Here is a 27,015-nt window from a genome sequence, read left to right on the forward strand (position 1 = left end):
GTAAGGGGATAAAACTTGAAATGTAAATCAATTTCAATAAATAAATAAATAACCGAGAAAGAAGAATATTAAATATCTAAGTTATAAGCAAAGGTCTAATGTAGATGAATGCATGTTTTTTAAAAAGCTCTTACCTTCAGCCCATGTTCAAATCATCACTTTGCAGCCTCCCTTCCCTCAACTCTGAACCCAACTCTTACCATCTTCCTAGAATCTCACTGATACAGTAATAGGGACAAAATGTTAAGACCAACACGCTCAGCTGTAAGCATACCCTGAGATGAATTCTCCATTTCCTTAAATGAAGAGGAAAGAGAACTGTGCATAGCTACCTGAACGCTCTTTGAGAAATGATAGCCACGCAGAGTGTCTTGTGACTCTAATCCCAGTGCTCAAGAGGCTGAGGCAGGAAGATGGCATGAGTTTGATGCCAATATGAGTTAAGTCTCAGGCCAGTTTCAGCCCAGAGTGAAACCCTGTCTCAAGAAATAAAAGAGATGAAAAGGAGTGGGGGGGGGGGGAGAAGAAAGGGAAAGGAGGGGAAGTGAGGGGAAAGAAATGAGTAAGAAATGAAATAGAAAACAACAGCAAAAGGCTTAGCTAAGATGCACATGATTAAAGTTGTATCTAATCTACTTGGGATCATTTAGTCCTTGAAAGAAGGCCCTGTGGGTCAAGGATCAGAACTGAAGCCGCCCCACATCCTTCTCTACTTGCCACAGTCTTAGAGTATGGAGATGTATCAAAAGCCTCTTCTGGATGCTTGTTTTAGTAAAGCATTCCTCTCTAATACATTCCTTCAGTCTTCACATCAAACAACCCAGTACATGTACTTCCCTCCATGCAAAATACCTGTGCTTAATTTAGAGACATAGGTTTGATATAAGTGTCATTTGTTATTCATACAGTCCTTGACAAGCAATCTAAACTTTGTCTAATTTCATGTCCTTAAAATGGACATGATAAGCAAAACACCAACACTACAGTTACATGAGCAAGCCAGCAGCTGTTATCTGGTTCAGTGTTTGGAACACAAGAGTCAGAACTCTGTTCTTTATCCAGTAACGTTACTTAACCTTGGCAAGTATCGTTTTCCCTGCACACCTTAACGTTAACAGTAGCATTTCTTTTATAGTCATCTCATGGGAAATAAAATGATCCCCCATCAATCATTTCATACAAATGTTGCTGTAAGCAGATTATTTACCAGTATTGCTATTATTAAGAGTGTGCAGTACCCCATTTCCCCCTCCCTTTCGACTCTGAGAGAGTGCATCCCCATCAAGTCTCTACAGGATTAGGTGCATACTCTCCCACTGAGGTCAAACAAGAAAGTCCTCTGCTACATATGTGCCAAGGGCTCAGACCAGCCATACTCTCAACCAAAGAGAGCATGCTCTTTGGTTGCTGACTTAGTCTCTGGGAGCTCCCAGGGGTCCAGGTTAGTTGACATCATTGGTCTTCTTATGGGGCTGCCATCCCCTTAGGCTCCTTCAATCCCTCCTCTAACCCTTCTGTAGGGGTGCCTGGCATTTTAATACAATGTCTTGTGTATAAGAGATATTTAATAAATCTACAGTTAATGAATTGGTAGCTACCATGAGAAAAAGTGGACACTGTCCTAATTGACAGAAGAAAGACGATGGGAAATGTTAAATCAGTGAGCGGGGGATGCGTTATACAATGCTCTGATGGATACACCTTGGGCTTGATCCATGGGTCATGTCTGTCCACATATAGGATGTTTGTGAGCAAGGAAAAAGAGAATTAAAGAGACATAGATCCCATGAATGGGAACAGATAGCAGAGAGAACTAAAGGAGACCTATTCAATTTCCAAATGCAAGATATGGAAAAGCTTTTTCAATTTTTCCAACAATTATAATGAAAAGATTGTGCTTGTATTATGTGATTATTAAATAAATATTCAGCCAGTAAACCAATAAACTGTGTGTGTGTGTGTGTGTGTGTGTGTATCATGAGCATTTGATGTTTGTAAATAGTTGTGAACTATGATACAATAATTTGTCCCTTGTTCACTGCAGTATTTTGTGTTCTTTCAGCCAAACTATTTTGTTGTAACCAAATTGGTTATCATTTTGCTTACTCCCCAGTTCTTTGTCACCAATCTTAGTTCATAAATTCCAATGGCCTTTCAAAAATAAAGTTCATCTTCAAAAAAATGAAAAATTTTCAACATTGAAGAGGTTCAAAACAATAGAGAAATCAAAATTCAAAGCCCACAAGAGTCTCTCTTTGAAACCTGTTTCCCTAAAGTTGGATCTGGTAAAGGATACATCATAATAGTAAATCTGGGACCCAAAGTAGATGGTAGATAAGGATATTTTCTATTTGTTACCTTTGGTGATTTTTTTTTTAATGGAGATGGCATACTTAGAATAACCTTGAACTATCTCTTTCACCAGAAGGTATAAGTACCCTTGGGGAGGCATAATTTTCGTAGAGTATAAGCATTTCAGTAGTGTTAGGAGCAGGTGTGGCGGCAGTCCTAAAGGCGCCAGGGACTGCAGCTAAGTCATATGACTTGCACCTGACTTCCTCATATAAGACACAAACATCTTGAGTGCTGCGCAGGTGTACCAGGATACAGGTGAATCCAATTTGGTGGAGATTTGCCCCTGCTGCCCTGATTAGCTGAAGCCTCGTGACTGGCGAGGGGGCGTGGCCTGCGGTGCGTGGATGAGAGAGAGTATAAAAGGAGTGAGAGGCCCAGGGTTCGGGGGAGATATAAAAACAAGGGAGATATAAAAACAAGGGAGATATAAACAAGGGAGAGATATAAACAAGGGAGATATAAACAAGGGAAATATAGAGAAAGAAGAAACAGGACTGAATAAATGTGTGCAGAAGGATCCTGTAGCAGCGTCGTTCTTCCTGGCCAGTTGGGCTCGCGTAAGAGTTGGTGCCGAAACCCGGGAAAAGAAACATCTTCAGGCAAGAGCGAAGACCCCCTGCTACAGGGAGGATTCAGAACTGCATAACGGGGAAGAAGGGGTTAATAAAGGTTCCCGTAAAACAGACTGTTGAGAAGGATCCGGCGTGGATTCAGAACTCTTCAGCTGGGGAACGGTACTGATGAAGAGAAAGAAGAGAGATGAAGACTGAATAAACTGCTGTTAGAAGGACTGGTGGTCGCGTCGTTCTTGCTGGTCGAGAGCGGGCGCGACAATTGGTGGCCCGTACGGGGAACCGACTCCCCCACCGAGTTCAGAACTTTCAGCAGTCAGTGGTTGCCAGCAGCGTAAGTTCACGGACCAGACGGAACCTCTTTGGGTGCCAGAGAGATTGGTGAGACGCTGCAAGAATGAGGATCCTGATCCAGTTGCCCCTGTGGATGTGGTGGATATTCCCACAAGCACAAACGATGGAGCCGAGATGGGAGATCCTTTCGGTGTTCCAGAAGCCGATACCAGCTCGACATAACATTCAAATTTTTCCACGCTTTTTGATCCCTGAATTCCCCTTAAAGAGATAGCCCCTCTGGCTATCTATCCCTTGCTTCAGGGAAGATGAGCGGGGATGAGAGCCCTGGGATGTATGCTTGTTATAGTGTGTGTGTGTTTTGTGTTTGGCACATGTGTTAGGTGCAGAGTGTGCGGCCCGCACTTTCGCCATGGTAGCGTAGGCTTTTGCTGCAGTGGAGGCGGGACAATCTCCTCAGATTCGGTTTGCCGCTCTAAAAGAAATAATGCTGCTTTATGCCATGGGTTGCGAGGCTAAGCACTGCACAGAGGATAGCTTGCTGTTGGCATCCTGTGGAAGGCACGTCTGATTGCATGAAGGTTCAGTGTCCTAGTTCCCTTCCCCCAGGAAAAACGACACGGGAGCTGGCCAAGACCTCTCTGGGTGATGAGCCTAAGAGATGGTTTTGTGTAGGGCCCCTATGCTTGCACACTGGGGATCAGACCTCTACCTTCACCCATGAGGCTTGCTTGCAGCAATTAAGATCTGGCCATAGGTTAATTAACATCCTGGCCTTTTGATGCACCTGCTGCAAGCAAAACACAATCTCCCCAGGAGTGGCTTGGCATGATTGAGAGGTAGTCAGTGATAAGACTCCCTGGGCATGTCACCAACCTAAGACAGGGATCAAACCAATGCTGTTTGTCACCCAAGGACGGGTAAGGGGCATGGCTGCGGGGGGCTATCTACAGACATTCTCTCTGCCAGAAAAGAAAAAAGGGGGAGATGTTAGGAGCAGGTGTGGCGGCAGTCCCAAAGGCGCCAGGGACTGCAGCTAAGTCATATGACTTGCACCTGACTTCCTCATATAAGACACAAACATCTTGAGTGCTGCGCAGGTGTACCAGGATACAGGTGAATCCAATTTGGTGGAGATTTGCCCCTGCTGCCCTGATTAGCTGAAGCTGCGTGCCTGGTGAAGTGGCGTGGCCTGCTGTGCGTGGATGGGAACTGAGAGTATATAAGAGTGAGAGGCCCGGGTTAGAGGGAGGATTATTATTCGAGAGAGGATTACTATTAGTGGGGGAGATATAAAAACAAGGGAGATATAAACAGGGGAGATATAAACAGGGGAGATATAAACAAGGGAGATATAAACGAGGGAGATATAAAAACAAGGGAGATATAAAAACAAGGGAGATATAAAAACAAGGGAGATATAAACAGGGGAGATATATGGAGAAAGAAGAAACAGGACTGAATAAATGTGTGCAGAAGGATCCTGTAGCAGCGTCGTTCTTCCTGGCCTGTTGAGCGCGCGCGAGAGTGTAGAGAGTTTAATGTTCCTTGGACTGCATGATGGGCTGTGGGAGGGGCTGTCTCTGTGATCCAACATTATCTTTCATGGCTCATCAGAGCTTTTTTACAGGGACATTTTCTTCAACTCGGACTTTTATTAAAGCTACCTTTTGTTTTCCTAATGAGTTATACTTAGCAAAGTTGAATGGCCAGTCTTGTGCTTTTAAAAAATATGCTCTATTATCAGGACACAAGTTTGTGAAAAGGCAATTATTCAGCCTTAGCACTTCTATGCAATCCTGGCGTGACAGTCACATTAAATCTCCTAAGTTGTAAATGTTCTCATTACTCATGGAAGACCAGTGGGCACTATAAAAATAAATCAAAAACCATTTATTTAAGTTCATTTCAATTTAATAAAGTCTTGACTTCATAAGATTTCTTCAGAACTGAGACAGATGATTCTGAATTAAAAGTTTTTATTTTTCCATTATGGCAAAATGCTTTAAATTTTTTCCTTCTAGAGCATCATGCCCCCCAAACTTCACTGAGCTTAATAATGCTTAAGATTTCTAACTGATGTGGATTCACATCAATGTTTCCGCAAATGGAGGTGTCTCTGTTATTTGTATAAAATGATGAAGATGGAAATAAACAGACCTGGATGTGCACATGAAGAGACTTCTAAGCAGCTCTAACTGCTGGATATCTCTGCTTCACAGTTTACTGAGAGGGATCAATATTCTCCCTTATAGCAAACCTGCTCCTTTATTTTGGAAATGAATCATACCCATTGTTATCAAAACACGTTGATAACACATTGTTATCAAAAAGAAATAGGGACTTATCTTAAGCAGTATGAAATGCAGAACTGTAATCGTCTTAAATAAATGCCACTCCTATCCAGAGCTATTAGAAATAAGCTGATAGTCTTATAGTGCCCATCAGTTATGACACACCTCACTTCAACAGAGGTCAGCAGCATCCTTTCTCTCACAGGTGGGATGTTTATCCACTGCGTTCAGTGTAGGACTCACTGGCAGAGTAAGGCGTTTCCATTCTTGCTCCAAGGTGTGCTTGTTCAGTTTCACAGGTCTCTGAGACACAGAATTAGCATCATTGATCAGATGGCATGGAAATATAAGTTGGGAAAATTTTGAGAAATCTGAAGAAGCCCTTCATGTGTCAGCCGCCCACATTTTTCTCTCTCTATTTGCACAGTCCTCTGTCACCATGTTGTAGCCAGAGAGACAGCATCGTTAGAAGTGCAGCAATCCATTGCTGTTTGCAGCTTTGCTGTTTGCATTGCTGATGCAGCCCATGTTAGGGCAGTCATGTCGGTGAAACTTTATGGATGTAGCTTCTGACATCCCTAAGAGACACAGTCTTATAGTAAAGTCACTCCTCTCTGACAATCCTTCCACGCCCTCTTACACAACACTGAGCTTTGAGCCTTGAGTGCAGGTTGCAGGCAGATCCATTGGGACTGGGCTCCATAAATCTGTGTTTTGATTGGTTGTGGTTTTCTGTAATGGTTTCCATCTGTTGCAAAAAGAAGTTTCCTTGATGAGGATTGATTATCAGATCAAATATTTAGAATGTAATTAGCGATTATACATGAGATCTCAATCCTACACAAAGAACAACAAACAGCTAAGGAACCCAGAGAGCTGGAGAAATCATCTTTCCCAGGAAAGAATATACCAATTAGCTATCCAATACCAAATGATCAACCCTGGAAACGTACATACAAATAGTGTTAAGCACATTGAGCAGGTTATATTATGCATTTAGGAATATATGTGTGTGCATATGCACATATACATGTAATAACAATTAATGAAATGAGAGGTCATGAATTTGAAAGAAAGAAGGGTGGAGTATATGAGAAGTTTTGTAGGGAAGAACGGGAAGTGGAAATGATATAATTATAATAGAATATGAAACAAACAAAATAATTGACATAATCTAATTAAAATCTCAGAGTGATTGATAAGAAGACATTTCTGGGTGTTACTAAATTGTTCTTTTCATTACAATAGGTAGAGGGAAAGGTGAAAAGAGGGCATGAAGGCTCCAATCTTCTCCCTGACCACAGTCTAAAGCAAACTGGCAGTTCACCTGCACACACATACATGCACAGGCATGCGCGTGTGCACACACACAAACACAGAAAGAGAGAGAGAGAAAGCAAAAATAACAACAAAATATATGTTTATCTTAGTCTGGAAATGTATACATAAAGAGTTGATGCATTACTGATAGCAATATATGCATACCAATGGCTTAGTTGTACATGTATATTATTGTACTATGTGAGCTGAAAGTTCCTAGAATCAGTGATGTCCTATAGCAATAAGCACACCTGAGACCCTAATCTTGCCTTCTCATCCCACTGTTCTCAATAAAAGCAAACAGAGCTTATTGGAGAAACAGCTTATTCTAGGGCCAGAGCAGAAAATATACAGGGAGAGTTTTTGTGAGAACAGAAAGTAAAATTGTAAACAGGAAAAGAAAAGGTTACATTGACAGAAAAACGTTACAGACGCCAACTGAAACATTCCCAATGACAAGAGCTGAAACAACATGATTAACAAAATTAATTAGCGCTTCATTATAACATAACATACAAGAAAAAGAGTAAGCCCATTCTGAAATAAATAAATCATTAAACAAGTTGGCACATACAGAGCAGGGATAGACTCCTTCTGCAGAGAAACTGGAAATACATCTGCGCTAACATTCTACCTGAATTGAAGGAAAGCATAATCCTCATTTCTTAAATATAAGACATCCATTGGGATTTCTTTATAGTAGCATGGCGCAAAACTAGAGAAAAGGGTAGCTTTAAACTGAAAATATCTAAAAACAGTATTTAAGCCAGATTATTAGGGTCAACACTTATAAATAGTCTTGACATTACATAGCCCTTACATGGTTTAATAAAATAGCATTCTATAATCTCCCCCAAACCTACAACCACAGTCTAATCATGAGAAAACAATTTTTAAACTCCTAATAAATGGGAACCCTAAAATATTCCTTAAAATTGTTAGGACCCTGAAAATCAAAAAGAAAGTCTAAGAAACCACAATCAAGAGAACTCTAAAGAAGACACAACAGCAAAACTTGATGTGGTGCAGAAACTTAAGATGATTTCTTAAAGTCAATTAGTTACAAACAAGAAAAGGTACAGAAACATTAGGCGTTAGGCAATAATAAGGTATCCGTGCTGATTTATGAACTGTGACATAGCAATGTGTTACTAATAAAGATCTGATATGTGCGGTGGGTGCACAGAGGAAGGCAATATCTGCTCTGTTTTCTCTAAGTCTAAAGCTGCCTGCAAAACTAGTGTTGTCCTTGAATGGAGAGCCTTTGTTTAGCATGTGCGAGGCCCTGGGTTCATTCCTCAGAACTGAAAAATAAATTAAATTTTATAACTTTTCAGGGAACTCTCCTCATACAAAGCTTGGAGAAAATGTGGAGCTCTAGTAACAAAAAGAAAAATTCAATATGTTTTCAGAAAAATAAAATGGCAATGCTTTCCAAGTTGATAGGACTCAGATACATCAGCAGTAACTATGTGCTGAAGAAAAGGAAAATACTTTGAAATCTGGAGAAAAACAGCTAGTCAAGCTAAATCATTTTAAACCTGGCCAAACTGCTGTTCAGATTAACCACTAGCTCATATAATCACTTTCAGTTTTTAAATTCTTTACTACATTTTATAAGTGTGTGTGTGCATGTGCGTTCATGCATGCGTGAGTGTGTGTGTGCATGAGTGTACGAGTGTAGAAGTTAAAAGACAGCTTTCAGGAGTCAGCTTTTGCCTTTCATCCTGTGGGTTCCAGGAATTGAACCCAGGTCATTAAGCTTGGCAGCAAGTGCCTTTACCTACAGAAGTTCCTTGCTGGCCTCTAAAAACACTTTGGAACTCCCAAAGACTCAGAAAAAAAGCATCTATTCTTCACTAAAGAAGTATTAAAATGTAAAAGAAAAAATATGAAGAGCAATATGGAAATTGGGGCACAAAAATACAGAACCAAATCCAGGAGTAGAGTGAACTCTGGGGACACTTGGGTGTGCCTCAGAATGAGGAGCACGGCACAAAGAAGGACTGGGTGTCAGAAACTTCGAGAAAACAAAATTGAATAAAAAAAATTAAATTCCTATGATAAAAAGAATCATGAAAATGTTGAGTCATTGTAGTGAGCAAAGAAATGTATGTTATGTTATGTTATGTTATATTATATTGTATTATGTTATATTAATAAGAATAATGTTTGCCTTATGTCTCAAGTTTTAAAACTCATTCAGGAAACAAAATGGAATAAAAAATCTTTCTATCTTCCAATATAGCTTCAAAGCTTAGTAAATAACATCTACATAGCTGACTGGGGAGAACATTTAGAATGCATCTCTAAGACAAAGCATGGAAGGTTTAGAATAATAGAGTAAGTTTTAAATATTATAAGCATGGATAATTTCAAGTCATGACAAAGTGCATGCCGATGTGGAGGTTAGGAGAGGCGGTGAGGACCATCTCTCATGTCTGCATGCATTGTGAGAGACAACACCAAAGGAGAAGTGATGAAGAAACAGAAGTCTAATTCCTGTCCTGACGTCATCTAAGACAAACAAGAGGTGAGGTTGAGCCTGTGACTGAGAGTGGCAGAGCTGGGGAGACTTTGGGGGAATTGGGAGAAGACCAAATGAACTGGACTCACTGGACGTCAAGACACTGCTTAGGCAGTGAAGCTGATAACCAGGAAATGTTCATAGCCACACATTAGGGAAAATATTAAGTACATGTTACTCACTCGTTCATTTTCTTTTAAACTTTCAATTCAAAAAAATCACAAAACTTAGGTAATGTTCTAGTTATTTAATGTTCTTTAGTTGTTCCAAAGGATAGATGGAACTTACATAACAGTCTATGTGGTAGCTAATATTTCTGAGACTCCCACAGACCCATAAAGCAAAACACAAAAACAGCCAAACTGAGCTCAAAGCATCCTATTAAACAAGAAGAATAAATTAAATATTTTACTTATAACATACAAAGGGGGAAAGCTAGGGAATACAAATATATGGAAAGAAAGAAAGTAAAGACAAAGTCCTGTTATTTTTTAATAAGTGAATATGGGATGACAGAAAATACAGCTGATACCTAATGTAAAATTAATGTTCAAGTGTAAGATAAAAATATTATTAGCACATTAGATCATCCTAGCTTGTTTTGTAAAGATAAAATATAGGTATATATAAAGAATAATATGTAAGTTATATTAATATGTATAAGCTATGTAATGTGTAAATAGTATGTAATGGTATGTAAATATGTAAATAATTGTGATATTAACAAGGAATATCACATCACTGAAGAAATGACATCATTCTTAATTATGACAGACAAGCTGAGGAGAAAGGGAGCAATTTAAGTGCAGACCTCATCATCACAAGGGCTGTATAAGCCATCCCAACAGTACAGTAAAACAACATTAATTAAGAACCATATTTAAAACAGTAAAAAAAAAAAAAAAAAAAAAAGGCCAGCTATATAAAGAAAAGAAAAGGCTATTTCAGCAGCAAGCAAGCTGAATAAAGAGGAAATTCCCAGAAAGCAGACATTCAATGAACTGTAGTTACAGTAGAAGGAATTGCTACACACTGGAAACCAATAGGGCCTTTCCATTCCTGTGGTCTCTGAAATAGATGTTTAAGAGGGGACTGAGAGTTCAAGGCTTCACAATAGCAGAGATGGGGGGAGGGGTGGGAGAAGATGGAGGGGGAGGGGGAGGGAGAGGGAGAATAATGAAGGGAGCAAAACTTGAAGGGGCAAAGACAAAGAGACCTGGACCTTAGTACATACAACACTGGTTCCCTCTAAGAAAGCATTCCTCCCCTAGCTGACTGTAGACTCACGTCCTCTGAGGACTGGTTAACAAAGAGGAAATTTCCAATGTTTTTGCTGTTTGTTTTTGTTTTGTCTTTAGCACTGCACCGCAGTGAATATGGAAGAAAGAGATATTTAAAAGGAAGCCATTTCCAAACTGCACTGCCCTTCATTTCTATGAGGCTGATCCTGCTGACTGCTTGACACACAGGCTGGAGAAATCAGGGCGAAAGGCTCTCTGGTTGGGATGTGGTAGCCCATCCATCCTCAGCTTTATTTGAATGTGCAAATTCTGAAGTCCCCAGTCACTGAGACGGAATACAGTTTTTGCCTTTCAAAACAAGATCAAGCCAGAGTTTTATGTCCCCCCTAGGATTCCCAGAGTCTTAGAGCCAGGACACTCAGAACACTGAAGAAAGAGAAACTGAAAAGGCTGGGCCTGGCACAGTTTCACGGTCTAATTAAGGTGGAGGCAGGAAGCGAGTCTAAGATTCTGAGCGTTTTCTTCATAAAAATTTGCTTAGGAAGGTGATTGTGCTCTCAGGTCTGCCCAGCACATCTGGTAGGAAAGAACAGCCACCTCTATTTGCATCCTATGAACAAGTTCAAAACCTAACGTGCAGTTTGGGACGGACCAAAGAAAAGGAACCAACAGCTGACTGACTGAAACCTTCTCTATAATTAGCAAGTAATCGTATATAGAGGAGAGACGAATCATGCCATAGAGAGGACGTTTTTAAGAGACAGGTGCGGAAAGAGATGCAGAAATTACTGAGCAGGAAACAGTTCCTTGGAGACCACGGGTGTGATATGCCAGAGTGGGGTCAAGACAGAAGGTCTCTGACAGAGGTGAGGACTGAGAGAACAGAAAACAGTGTGGCGCAGAGACGAGGGGAACACAGGCACGTTCTTCTCTGTTAGCTCAGGGGCTATGAACAGACCTGCAAACTCCAGGCAAGATGGTCAGAAGTCCTTCAACTATGCTGACATTTCCTGCAAGTTCTGAGCTAACGAGCCCTACCTAAGATGGAGACTGCCCCTCAGGCAAGCGGTTGGAAGGAAGGAAACATCAGTATGTGTGAACCATAAAGGAAAAAAAAAAAAAAAAACCACACATTTACCTTCAGAAATTTCTAACCTAAGAATAGAATTCTTTTCAAATTGTTAATTAGGTTTGGCTTTAGATAATACTGCTTGAAGATAGCAAGACCTTTAATTCCGGAATCCTCAGGTTCTAATAGAAGCCAGTGGTTGGATGCCTTTTGTGGAACCTCGAATCTTTAGATCAAGATATGATTTGACAAGGTAAGTCTGTTAGCAGCAGGATTTACCCTACAGTGCAGATCACAGGCAGACTAATGCACTGCCTGTCTCCCTGACAAATGCATTCTTACTTCTGATGCTTGGTTGACACTTCATGGGTGTTGAATCCTTCTTCTTTCAGTAATTAGCCTAGGGAGAACAATTACAAGATCTGTACACCACAATCCCTACCCCTCCTAACTCCTTTGAAGACCTTGCTAATCAATCTCCATGTTCTCTGCTGCCTGAGGCAGGACTCAACCTCATAACGCCATTCCACGAGCCAGAAGCTGGCACGGGAGGAAATAGCTGCTCTCTACCTGTAAGCTGTTTCATCATTTTCTTGATGTCTTACTCAAAAATTAGCAATTGGTAATTATACTCCAGCCAAATATAATCGCTGGGGCTGGGGGCAGTGTGATGGGTAGACTAGAAAATGTAGATCAAAGAGGAATTCTTTTCTATGACTGTGGAAAATCTGAGTGAAGGATCATGCCATGATGCACAAGTTCATAAGTGTGCAGGAAGCAATGCTTTGGTAACTTTGCTCTCGGGCTTTTGAAAGCAGACACTCTTGTTCTCACACTGCCAGCAGGAGCTCCGGATTTCTCATCTTAACTTAAGGCCAAGCAGCTCTCCCATTATCCCGTTAGCCCATTATCCCGCTGGACCACTAGGCTGGGGCAGCTCTCCCTTTATCCTGCTGGGCTAGATGGGATTGCCTTCGTTCTTTTCCCAGAATTTCTGCTGTGAAAATTTGAGTTGAAATCAAAAGTGTTTCGCCACTTGGAGTGAACAACCTTAGAATAACTCTATAAACAAATATTCATTCATATGTCTAAAAATATATATTTGCTTTCAAAATCATTTTACTATGGAAAAAAATCATTTCAGTGCAAGCTATGTTAATTGTATTTTAGTTTATGAAAGCTGGTCTTTGCCACCAAAGACTGACCTCAAAGACATCATTGAGCTCTACTATAGAAATTTATTTCCCCCCTCCCCCCAAAAAAATTAGTGAGACTTTCTCAAAATGCAACCTGCTCTCTGAATGAATTAATATAGGTAGTGTATACCAATAGCACTCTAGTTCTGGATTTCTCAGATTTTAACTGCAAAAGTTGTTGTCCATACTTATGACTAGCATATATTTTATTAGGATGCCTCAAATTCTAGGAGATTTCACAAAAATACAATCTCTGAATTAACATAAGCAAACCCTAGTGCAGAAGACCACACAGAAGCAATGAAATCAATTTTAGACAGCCTTGACTTTTACCTTATACGTTGCATGCAAGTCTTCCCTTGAGGTTTCTTTAACATTATAAATTATTGCCTGTAAAAATGCTAGGTCAGAGCATCCAGCTTATAGGAATACTAGTTCTTTTAAACAAATTGATCGTACTCCACTCAAAAGGTCTGCTCTATTTTTCTGCCATCTATTTTAAAGTTCATAGCTTTAATTTGGAAGATTAATAACAAAGTTGACAACAGTTTCCATGTCAATGTGTCTTTTCTCACAAACATGTTTGGGAGTAGGACATCAGGGCCTGGAGTGATAGCTCAGCAACTAAGAACACTTGCTGCTCTTCCAAGAGACCCAAGTTCGAGTCCTAACACCCTCTTCTGACATCCCCAGGCACAAAGCATGTACGTAATACACAGACATACATGCAGGCAAAACACCCATACACCTAAAATAAGAATTTAAAACAATGAAGTTTTGAGTCAGAAGTATGTGATCATGTTATCATTTACTAAAACACACACTAAAATATTTTCTGTCAAACATAATTTGACCAAATGGGGAGCAATGTAGCCAGAGATAAGCATTCAAAATGCAGCAATCAAAATGATCAGCTAACATTCAAATGCTACTCAAACACTGCACAGTTTCAACAATTGTTAGCTAAGATAAGACCATGTGGTATTTGCTAAGTAAACACCATGAAATTTAATTGCACTGTTTGCATCATTGATCTTAAAAGTATCTAATCATTGTTGGGGACATTCTCTAGCAGGACAAATAAAACATTACTTTCCAAGATTTGTTTATTTGGTGTTCTTTCCAAAACACATGGCAGCATATGCACTACTGGCAAAACTGAAGGTAAATGGAGCTGGTAAGTACCTTCTTCAGAGGCAGGAGTTCTGTGTAGATAAGGCCCAGACCTTCAGCTTCACTGTAGCTACCTTTGTAACCATAGCAAGTCCTTACATGTTTCTAAAACGGAAGCCCTCCCTCTACCATTAGAAAGCATACTGCCCCCACCTCTTGGAATCTTAGTAAGCACTATCATAGCCCTATAATGAGAGTCAGCCACAGAGGTAAGAGATAAAGAATATCAACAGTAGCAGAACAACTTCTTCATTATTTATCTCAACTTTATCCTATCAAACATTTCCTGTAAAAGAAAATTTTAGACTCAAAAGACCATGTGACGGTTTAAGTAAGAGTGGCCCACATAGACTCAGCTATTTAAATGCTTAGACGTCAGAGAGGGACACTACTTGAAAAGAATAAGGAGATGTGGCTTTGTTAAAGACTATGCAGGGGCCTAGCAAACACAGAAGTAGATGCTCACAGTCAGCTATTGGATGGATCACAGGGCCCCCAATGGAGGAGCTAGAGAAAGTACCCAAGGAGCTAAAGGGATCTGCAACCCTATAGGTAGAACAACATTATGAACTAACCAGTAACCCCCAGAGCTCGTGTCTCTAGCTGCATATGTATCCTAGTCGGCCATCACTGGAAAGAGAGGCCCATTGGACATGCAAACTTTATATGCCCCAGTACAGGGGAACGCCAGGGCCAAAAAGTGGGAGTGGGTGGGTAGGGGAGTGGGGGGGAGGGTATGGGGGAGTTTTGAGATAGCATTGGAAATGTAAATGAGGAAAATACCTAATAAAAAATGTTTTAAAAAAGAAAGAAAGTGTTGTTAGAGGAAGTGTGTCACTGGGGTTGGGCTTTGAGATTTCAAAAGGTCAAGCCAGGCCCAGTGCCAATCTCTCTTTTCCTGCTACCTATGAATCCAGATGTAGCCCTGTCAGCCAATTCTCCAACAAAGTATCTGCCGGGATGCTGCCATGCTCCATGCTGTGATGATAATGGACCAAACCTCTGAAACTGTAAGTCAGCACCAATCAAATGCCTTCTTTTGTAAGAGTTTCCAAGGTCATGGTATCTCTTCACAGCAATAGAACACTAACTAAAATAGATGATCTATTCCCGTTAATAGGGAAGCCTTGTTGTAGGGAAGACAAATTAGCGAGGAGGTTGAACAACACATAGGCAAAAGGTGATAGACAAAATGGAGAGTTTTTTTTAGTTTACTTAATCTGCAAATCTTTCTTTGCAGTCAGTTCAAAGGTCCTTTAAATTACAAGTACTCATAACCTATCCAGAGTCAAAGCTCAAGGCACAGCTTGAAGAAGGAAATAACATGAAATCACATAGATGCATTCCCTAGAATGGACTTGAAACTAAGGCCATTATCTTTGAAAGCCTTTATTTGGTGTGTTTGGTCTTTTATGTAAGCATCCTCAAGACCTATGGATAATCTGCCAATCTCAGTGCCTGACTGAGACAGTTAGAGAAGACAACTCACACAGCATCTCAGGGTAATAGGGGTATAGTTTCAGAACCTTCTTAGATAAATAGCCACAGATAATAACTTTACTTCTTTGAACTTTAATAACATTTTAATTGAAAGAAAACATCATTTGAATAAACCATTTCCGAATATAAAGCTTAATTTGTCCATAACAGCTCCTAACCTTGGCAAAACTGGAACTAAGAGGTATCTCCTGCGTTAGACAACTAAGTCTATCTTAGATTCAGATGAACCAAAATAGACTTAATGCTATTTCACTAATACATTATCATTTCCATTCATTCATACTGTATGACAAGGAAGTAACAATTCCATTTTTAAGTAAGGTAATAGAAGCTTATCACCTAAAGCTTATGGCTAACTATCTGTCTAGCTATGAGAGCATTTAAGGCTCTCATAACCACTGTAGCCTCTTTCCTAGTTGAGATTTTCCATCATCCTCTCACTGGATACTAAAATTGATATAACTGATGTCCTCTTGTAGTGATGCCCTTTCCTTTCTGCTGTGTCTTCTTGACTCTGAAATCAAGATACAAGGATGGTGACAATTAAGGCATTTTGCTTTTGCATGGTCTTCTTTTTTATTGGATATTTTCTTTATTTACATTTCAAATGTTATTCCCTCTCCAGGTCTACCCCCCAGAAAGCCCCGATCCTATCCCCCATCCCCCTGTTTCTATTAGGGTGCTCCCCACCCATCCACCCACTCCCACCTTCCCACTCTGGCATTGCCCTACACTGGGGCATCCAGACTTCTCAGGACCAAGAGCTTCTACTCCTATTGATGTCTGACAAGGCCATCCTCTGCTACATATGCAGCTGGAGCCATGGGTCCCTCCATTGTACTCTTTGGTTAGTGCTTTAGTTCCTGGGAGCTCTGGGGGTACTGGTTAGTTCATATTGTTGTTCCTTCTATAGGACTGCAAACCCCTTCTGGTCCTTTGGTCCTCTCTTTACCTCCTCCCTTGGTGACCCTGTGTTCAGTCCAATCGTTGGCTGAAAGCATCCACCTCTGTGTTTGTCAGGCTCTGGCAGAGCCTCTCAGGAGACAGCCATATCAGGCTCCTGACAGGAAGCACTTCCTGGCATCCACAATAGCATCCAGGTTTGGTGACTGTATATGGGATAGATCCCCAGGTGGGACAGTCTATGGATGGCCTTTCTTTCAATCTCTGCTCCATGTTTTGACTCCATATTTCCTCCCGTGAGTATTTTGTTCCCCCTTCTAAGAAGCAGAGAAGCTTCTTGCTTCTTCTTGAGCTTCTTGCTTCTTCTTGAGCTTCATATGGCCTGTAAATTGTATCTTGGGTGTTATGAGCATACCATGTGTGTTTGTTTGTGACTAGGTTCTTGGGTTACCTCACTCAGGATGATATGTTCTAGTTCCATCCATTTGCCTAAGAATTTTCATGAAGTCATTGTTTTTAATAGCTGGGTAGTACTCCATTGTGTAAATACACCACATTTTCTGTATCCATTCCTCTGTTAAAGGGCATCTGGGTTCTTTCCAGATTATAAATGGCTGTTATAAATAAGGCTGCTATGAACATAGTAGAGCAAGTGTCCTTATTTCATGTTGGAGCATCTTCTGGGTAAATATGGTATATTTAGCTGGGTCCTCAGGTAGTACTATGTCCAATTTTCTGAGGAACTGCCAAACTGATTTCCAGAGTGGTTGTACCAGCTTGCAATCCAACCAGCAATGATGAGTGTTCCTTTTTCTCCATATCCTTGTCAGCATATGCTGTCACCTGAGTTTTTGAACTTAGCAATTTTAACAGGTGTGAGGTCCTTTTGATTTTCATTTCTCTGATGACTAAGGATGTTGAACATTTCTTTAGGTGCTTCTTGGCCATTCAAGTTTCCTCAGTTAAGAATTCTCTGTTTATCTCTGTTTCCCATTTTTAATAAGGTTATTTGGTTCTCTGGAGTCTAACTTCTTGAGTTCTTTGTATGTATTGGATATTAGCCCTCTATTGAATGTAGAATTGGTAAAGATCTTTTCCCAATCTGTTGGTTGCCATTTTGTCCTATTGACAGTGTCCTTTGCCTTACAGAAGCTTTGCAATTTTATCAGGTTCCACTTGTGGATTCTTGATCTTAAAGCATAAGCCATTGGTGCTCTGTTCAGGAAATTTTCCCCTGTGCCCATGTGTTTGAGGCTCTTCCCCATTTTCTCTTCTTAGTTTCAATGTATCTGGTTTTATGTGGAGGTCCTTGATCTACTTGGACTTGAGCTTTGTACAAGGAGATAAGAATGGATCAATTTTTATTCTTCTACATGCTGACTGCCAATTGAACCACCACCATTTGTTGAAAATGCTGTCTTTTTTCCACTAGATGGTTTTAGCTCCTTTGTCAAAGATCAAATGACCATAAGTGTATGGGTTCATTTCTGGATATTCAATTCTATTCCATTGATCTACCTGCCTGTCACTGTGCCAATACTATGCAGTTTTTATTATATTGCTCTGTAGTACACCTTGAGGTCAGGGATGGTTGCATGGTCTTCCTTAGGTGTATGTTTTAAAATTGTAGAAGGCAAAGGCTAGAAAGTGGGAGTTATACTAGGAAATCACCTGTTTGTGACTTGGATGCTATGCAACAAACAGGGTTTAAATGCAGACTTTAAAGTCCTCCTCACATTTTGGGAAAACACTCTTCCTACATCATAATTTCTTTCAAGAGTGAAGTAATATAGATTCTTGGAGGCAATGTCTTATTATATTTTTGATATAATATAGACTTGATAAAAATTAGTCCTTATAGTATTACCATGGAATATTGAACATAAAGACAACAGACCTTCAAGCAAAAGCTTAAAATATTAACCAAGAATTCTAAGAAGATTTTTGATAGAAAATTCGTAGCTGCAGAAAAAGAAAGACAAACATACATTTATTAAACACATATTTATTTCCCAAATATTGGGTCAGTCCCTCATACTATTTTATTATATTCTCAAACCAACCCTGAATATAAAATATGGCTCTACAGCCAAGAAAACAACCTGAAAGATTTTACACCACTTTCACAAAACTATCTAGATTGTTTGAGACAAATACAAGATTCTAAAACAGATTGATCCAACTCCCAAGGTTATATTTTCATCAAAGCAGGAATCTGTCAAAAATATATTCAGTGAACACTTTCAGTGCCTGTGTCTGTTCAAAGGAATTAACTTGCATGGCATGAATAGAGGTCAGCTTATGTTATCATGAAGCATTCATAACAATTGCTCACCTCCAGCAAGAACACACAGCTAGCATTCCCAACCACAGAGGGATAAGGAGCTTGTCCATTTCATTGTTATAGCCCCATAGACAACTGTCTGATTTAATTATTCTGACCTTTGCTACCGACAAAAATGCACTTTCTAAGATAATGTAAGAAGAGCATTAAAGAAGCAAGCTTCTGCAATTCCTTTTCTTTTTAACAAAAAGAAACTTTGTAGGTGCCAATACATTTAGTGATGTGCCTTAAGGCAGATCACATGAAGAACAGGCCTTCGCAGCTGCTCTAACGTTAATATTTTACTGTTAGATGGCAGCTTCTCATCTGAGAGTTTCTAAGAGCTTTACAAATAATCTAATGTCTCTGCAGTCAACATTCTTCCTTTCCTCAATAAATTAAAACCTGTTTGAACACACAAGGGAAAGCACAGTGGTCACCCATGGCTTCAGTGCAGGCTGTGCCTGCCTCTGCAGTATAGCTGCATTTTCTTATATTACTGCTATAGCTCTTATCACATCACAACACAATTATTAATTTATATACCTTACTCTCCAAATAACCAGTGGGCAAATGGATGGTGAAGACTGTGTCTTACTCACTTTGTAGTAGTTTCAATTCAGTAACCATCTAATGAGCATACACCCTGTGTCCAGGGCCCAAGACAGATGGTTAGACTATGAAGACTAATGAGACATAACATTGGTCCTAGGAGTCTGTGGACAAGTGGATGATGCAGATAAATCAAGACAGTGTGGGAGAAAGTATAATAGATATTCAGACAGAACCCCTTAAGAGAGTAAGCAGACCAAACTCATCCTTCATGGTTCAAAGAGAAGGTATAGGCCAGTGATTCTCATCCCGTGTTCTCAACTCCTGACCTTTTCACAGGGGTCCACTAAGACCATTGGAAAACACAGATATTTGCATTATTATTCATAAAGTAGCAAGATTACAGTTATGAAATAGCAATGAAAATAAATTTTAAGGTTGGGGGATCACCACAATATGAGGAACCATAATAAAGGGTCCCAGCATTAGGAAGGTTGAGAACCTCTGAATGCCACTGAAGACAAAGCCCCATATATAGTGATCCGGGTAAAAGATAATTCTGACTCCCTAAGGGACATCAATCCAGGGAGGATGAAAATGTTGGGTTTGGGTCGATTCATACAAAGATCTAGACTGTGCTGAAGATTTGGATGTGGTGATATATGACAAAGTAGTAAGGGATCATTTAACTTTTCACTCTGAACAACTGTATTGACAAGCCACATGGAACATAAGGGGCTGAGAGTATATTCTGTACCAGTGCAGCATCTGCACACACAGCAGTAGACAAGAGAGAGAACGAGAGCCACAGCAGCCATAGCAGCAGACCTTCAACAAGGAGCCATAGCAGAAGACCTTCAACAAGGAGCCATAGCAGAAGACCTTCAACAAGGAGCCATAGCAGAAAACCTTCAACAAGGAGCCATAGCCAAGGCATTGTGTGCAGTACCCTCCAATTCCAAGCATTGTCTTCTCTTTTTTTACCATTTCAGGGTGGGAGCCAGTCTTATCTTTTCCTTCAGAACACCCGATACAACCTGGGAGCTCAGGAAGTATCTTAAAACAAAAAGGAACAGGATGAAAGACTTGCCTGTTGGAATGTCTCCTTCAGTTTCATCTCCCTAGCTTCCACAGTATAGTGGTCATAGCAGACTCTCCGTGCTTGCTCAGACTATTCACCCCACCTGTTCTAGTTCACACTCTCACTTCCCTTGCCATGGGGCTCTCATCCCTGATGATTTTCTTCTAAGCTGCCATTCATGTGCCACCACTCAGAAACCTCTTCAGGATATAAACCTCAGTCACCATTCATACCCTTCCAGAGTAGCTTCACTACATTGTGGCTCATCTCACTCCCACCCTGCCCTGAGATCTACCACATGTGACACAGCACCTGTCATAGCCTTCCATAGATCAGAGTTTACATTAGCAGCTCCTGACTCCACCTCAGATTATCACACCCAAGGCAGCAAGAATCTCTTATTTTTGCTGTCTAACCAGATAATCTCTTAAACTTTTCTGCGCTCAATCCACACAATGTGGATTCAATTAAAATGAATTTAAAATAGGCAGTTTTTTTTAATTAGATACAAGTATAATATCTATTCATAGGGAAAAATTTGAATTTACAAATGGTTTCTGGTTTTTGGTTTTGGTTTTGGTTTTGGTTTTGGTTTTGGTTTTGGTTTTGGTTTGGTTTGGTTTCCATTGAGGTGCGTGGAATTGAATTTAAAGCCTCACATGTTAATCAACTGCTCTACCACTGAGCTACAGCTCAGTTTAGTTTTAAATCATGATGCATCGCTGGACTAAATGCATGTGTTCCTTAGTACTTACGTATTAATTGTACCTCTCAATATATCAGTATCAATAGGCGAAGCTTCTGGAAAATGATCAAATCATGAGCTCAGAGCCCTAATGATAGGTTTAGTATCTCTACATGGGATTTCCATGGCCAGTGAGATGGCTGAAGATGTTTGCCATCAAAGCTGATGATCTAAGTTTGATATCTAGAAACCACAGGTAGAAAAAGAGAATGGACTTCTCCAAGTTATATGTTTATCTAGACAGACAGACAGACAGACAGACAGACAGACAGACAGACACACACACACACACACACACACACACACTAAATGTTTTTTAAAACATAAAAACAAACAAAATGAGAGAAGAGAGAGAGAGAGAAGAGGTGGGGGGAATATCAAGTGACTTGTTTAGTATGCTTGCTACTACATTGGTATCATAGACATTGCCATGTTACAAATCACACAACCATACTGATAGCCTGAAAGGTGAGAAACAATCTTTTGTTCCTTACTGGACTACTAATTTGTTATTTGATTACAGCAGCCCAAGTGACTAAAATCCAGTTCTAGAGTTTCATCTTCTCCCTCAAATTCCTCTGAGTTCCATCACGCTCAACCACATATTTATGCGTGTTATCTTTGCAATGCTGCACAGCTCTTTCCTCAAGTGAACCTTTTGGATTTTACTCAAGAGACACTTTCATCACTCCTATACGAGATCGCCTCTGTCCTTGTTGAGAACATTTGAGCATGAAATCTGCTGCTTCGTAGACAACTTCCACCTTAACCTAACGCTCACCTGTCTGCCACATCTGCCATTGTGAACAGGACTGATGTCCAGTGGTTATTGAATCTGCAAGACTTAAAATTAGCTAGGAAAATTGTTAGTTCTTAGTAAACGGTTTTTGAAGCAAATGAACCCTGAAAAGCTCTGCTTTCAACCCGAGAGATGTATAAGGCAATTCTGCTGTGACTTGTAAGAGTTTCTTGTCTCACAGATAAACTGTGACTAATCATTGTGTGTGGAGTTGGAGGCACGTAGGAACTCCACCATGTTTACACAGCCCAGTTGCAGTGAACCACCTTTTCCCCAATAATTATACTTGGTTTGTTTTATTTTGTTTTGTTTTTTAATTCCTCCAGCTCCTTCAGTTCCTGGCTGTGTGATCAGTCCAAATTTAAATGTGTCAGCAATCACTGGTTTTATGTGAATTATTTCCCTTAGACAGGCTGCTCTGTACATTTTGGGTGTGGCACAAGATTAGGTGAAGAATGTTTTCTAAGGAAGACCAGGGATTTTCATTCAAATATTGCACACAAGTATCTATGCATGCTGAAAATAATTACTAAAATCCTTCTGACTTAATTATGATGGAAGTATATGAAGCATTGCTTAGCTTAGATTCTATCGCACTCTGTGATATGCTTCTGACCATATCTTCACAATTACAACCACTTACTTCTTGGGGTTCTGTTTATTCCATTAAAAAAAAAATAACTTTCTAATTAGAAAGATTAACCCAGGTTGTGGAAGATTAAACAGAAAGCAAGAACTCTGGCTTTTCAATGCCAAGATCTCTCAACTCATTCCGAAACACACTCATAACATTAAAATAAAAGTGTGGTTATTAAATGTCCTTGTAAAACAAGAAAACTGCTTTAAGGTCTCCAATCTCAATGCAAAGATATGCAAAATGACACTTTCCCACTGCCAAGGTAATGCCTCCATTAATTATTAACACTTGATAATAGGCTCAAGATGAGGATTTCTCATCCACAGGAGAGAGAAATTGAGATACAGAATATTTAAACTGGAGCCCAGATCAGCCAGTCGTTTCCGAATACAGTGTAAGCACAGAGAAAATACCTACAAATGAACTGAAGCACTAAAATACAATTATTCTGATGACCATCACAGGTTTCCCCCATTAAGCCTACACTTGTCACTAAGTACTCAAAGTTTTAAGTGAATTAATAAATTAATTAATTAAGACTAAGCTAACTCTGAGCAACTCAAATCTGTAGTAAAAACAAAAGTCCTCACACATTTCTGTAAGTAATGTATTGTTACTTCTAAGTTATAGGTAAGGAAACTAAGTTTAAAAGACATGACCAGAATCATATATTGCCCAACATGTTCAAAACTGTGAAAGAGTCCTTGCTCTGACTGTGTGCAAAGGCCATGCTCTTATAACCTGACCAAGTGGAATCTTTTCTTTTCCAGGAGCTAAATGTCAGTGTTGTGATGAAACAGACTGCAACTGCCTTGAGCTTGAAAGGGGTCTTAGAACAAAGACAAACTAGGTTCATTCTTGATTATAATTAGATCTTTATGTCTCAAGAATTAGTCTATGCCCCACCTGTAGCCTTCACTACAAATGGCTCTGTACTGTCTGCTCCAGGAAACGGGAACCATGCCTTTGTTTCTAAAGGTTATTATGACCTCCTATTTCTATGAACACCTGTTGCTATGACCACCTTGTAGTGACTACCTTGTTATGAACATCTTACAGCCATGTCTTTGCTATGACGAACTTGTTATCCCTATGTTCTGCTTTTGTAACCTAGCAATTTGCCACCAAATCCCCCACTTATAAAACCTACTACCACCGGGCATGGTGGCGCACGCCTTTAATCCCAGCACTCAGGAGGCAGAGGGAGGCGGATTTCTGAGTTCAAGGCCAGCCTGGTCTACAAAGTGAGTTCTAAGACAGCCAGGGCTATACAGAGAGACCCTGTCTCAAACAACAACAAAAACAAAACAAAAACAACATCATCAACAACAACAAAACTATTACACCTGAGCTATAAAAATCCTTATCTTGCTCATATCCAATCTGATATCTTGAACCCTACCTTTAGGGGAAAACAGCCCACTTGTATGAATTAAAAAATAAGGCCATGACAATTTGGGCCAGTGGTCTTTCTCCTCACATTTGTGGTATTAACAGTTGCCCATGGAGTAATATTCCCTCTAGTAAGTCAAGATTCCAAGCAGATAGACATCTTTGTATGCTATAAGACTTATAAAGCCTAAGAGTGCAGAAAGGGGGCTGGATTATGATCAAAAAGATGATTTTAAGCCAGTTGTTAGAAGTAGATGCAATTATTATATAATTGGACATAGTTTATAAGTAGGTGACTTTAGTACTTGTAGGTTATTAACATTTTTAAGCCAGTTGTTAGAAGTGGATGCAATTATTATACAATTGGACATAGTTTATAAGTATGACTTTAGTACTTGTAGGTTATTAACATTTTCACACCCAGCCTCATAAGGTATTTTAGAGATTAGCTGTTGGTAGGGCAGAGATGCTTGCGGTCTATGGATGGAGCTGTCTAATCTTATCAAGTCTTCGTCTATGAGTGTTATAGACTTCCTAGGTCACATATAAATGTAACACTCAAAGCAAGTGAGATTTCTTTCTATCCCCAGAGTCCTTATCTGTAGAATGCCTGTGGTTGGCCTCAAACTGTTATTCCCACATGGGCTGAAATTACAAAATGTAAAATTTCATTTTGTTAAACAAGCACGTAAGGGAAAAGGTATCAAGTACCACTGGGAATAGCTTCATTAAAACAGTTCTGTCCTAAAACCCTGCTTGAGGGGGAAAAAGATATGTGCTCATATTTATACATATATATGTGTATGTGTATGTGTATGTGTATGTGTATGTGTATGTGTATGTGTATGTGTTTGTGTATGTGTATGTGTTTGTGTTTGTGTATGTGTATGTGTATGTGTATGTGTATGTGTATGTGTATGTGTATGTGTATGTGTATGTGTTTGTGTATGTGTTTGTGTATGTATGTGTATGTGTATGTGTATGTGTATGTGTATGTGTATGTGTATGTGTATGTGTATGTGTATGTGTATGTGTATGTGTATGTGTATGTGTATATGTATATGGTGACTCCACTAGATAGAGAAGAGCCGATAAAATGTTTGGAAAGAAATAGTGAGTAGGAAGTAGCACAGAAACTACAAGAAGACAATGAGAAAACCCTTTGTGTCTCCCCATTTCCTGACACTCAATGTTGTATGAATGTTAAAAGCAGGAAAGTAAACACAGCATTAAAAACTGAGTATCGTTATTATGCCTCTGTCTACAGCAGAAAGTATGCATACATTCTGAGAAGTAACTAACGCATTACCCAGACATAGAAACCCACTTAGGTCTGGCCCTCGAGGAACAAAGGATGTGAGTGCTGGTATGACAGTTGAATACAGTCACTTCGAGCATGACTATGCAGTCAGGAAAATATGGTTCTCTTTCTTTCCTGCTCTACAACTGAAGGTCCCCAAGTTAGCATCTCTGCAGTCTAACTCTCTGGCTATGAAAATAGTATGCGTTTGTAGTATAATGCCCATTCAACAATGTTAAATATATGAAAGACTTATCCAAGCTCAGGACTACTAGAAGGAAACCATGAAGGAACAATTGGCTGGTTCAAACTATTATAAACATACCACGGTTGTAATATAACAATGAAGTAATGAAGTAAAAGAATATTCTAGTTATTCACATACTGGTTGGCTTTTAAATCAGATAACTATAAACCAGATCTTCAAATTGACCTGGAGGATAATCCTACATGCTGTATAGTCAAAACAAATTTGTCTCCTCAGGAAAATCACCCCACGCAGCCCCACAGGGGAAAGGAACATACGCACCATCACCCACCTAGAGCTGGTGTTCCTGGGTGAGCCAGGATGTTACCGTCCTGTGCTGCCCCAAAACTCAACAGCAAATGGTTGGCAAAACCTGTCTTACACTAGCAAGATTTTGCTGAAAGGACCCAGATATAGCTGTCTCTTGTGAGACTATGCCGGGGCCTAGCAAACACAGAAGTAGATGATCACAGTCAGCTAGCTATTGGATGGGTCACACGGCCCCCAATGGAGGAGCTAGAGAAAGTACCCAAGGAGCTAAAGGGAACTGCAACCCTATAGGTGGAACAACAATATGAACTAACCAGTACCCCGGAGCTCTTGTCTCTAGCTGCATATGTATCAAAAGATGGCCTAGTCGGCCATCCCTGGAAAGAGAGGCCCATTGGACTTGCAAACTTTATATGCCCCAGTACAGGGGAACGCCAGGGCCAAAAAGGGGGAGTGGGTGGGTAGGGGATTGAGGGGTGGGTATGGGGGACTTTTGGGATAGCATTGAAAATGTAAATGAGGAAAATACCTAATAAAAAAAGGAAAAAAAATAAAACCACAATATCAAATTTAAAAAAAAATGATTCTGTGAAACTCATCTTTAATATCCTCCAGGCTTCTCTTGTGGAGACATAAATTTCAGTCAAGCCATTAGAGATGCATCACATATATGTAAAATATATAAAGGAAGTTTGTCTTTAAAGTGTATTTTGGCCAGTATGAAAACCTCATGAAGGGTTAAAAATATGCAATCTAAATAAAATGTGCTTGCCCCCAGATCATTGTTCCTATTAGAGAATATCACCTCTACAATATGCCCTCTTCCTTACCAAGAGCTCATGGGCCCTCACCTTTTATATTCCATCTCATCACTCAGGAGAATCCTACTGTAATATGCTGTCCCTAAAACTGCTTTATTTCTATAAGATGCTAGCAACCACCCCGACTGAGATAAAACATTGTTTTCCTAAACCATATTTCCAGCAAACACTCAGAAAATCTCAGAATCAAGTAAAGTATTTCCCAGAAACATATCTAGGGTGCTTGCTCCTCTCTGAGGCTGGAAAGAGAAGATCTTCCGGAATTCTGACTTAAAGAATCTTTCTGAAAGGGAAATGGAGGTTCAGTGGATCTGGGGTGAGTGGAGGTGAGGGTGCTGGGAGGAGTGGAGAGATAGGAGGCTGCTGCTGGGATGTATTGTACAAAAAATATTAATAATAAAAAC

The sequence above is a fragment of the Mus musculus genome, chromosome 9 (assembly GCF_000001635.26).
Source record: "Mus musculus strain C57BL/6J chromosome 9, GRCm38.p6 C57BL/6J".
Lineage (NCBI taxonomy): Eukaryota > Metazoa > Chordata > Mammalia > Rodentia > Muridae > Mus > Mus musculus.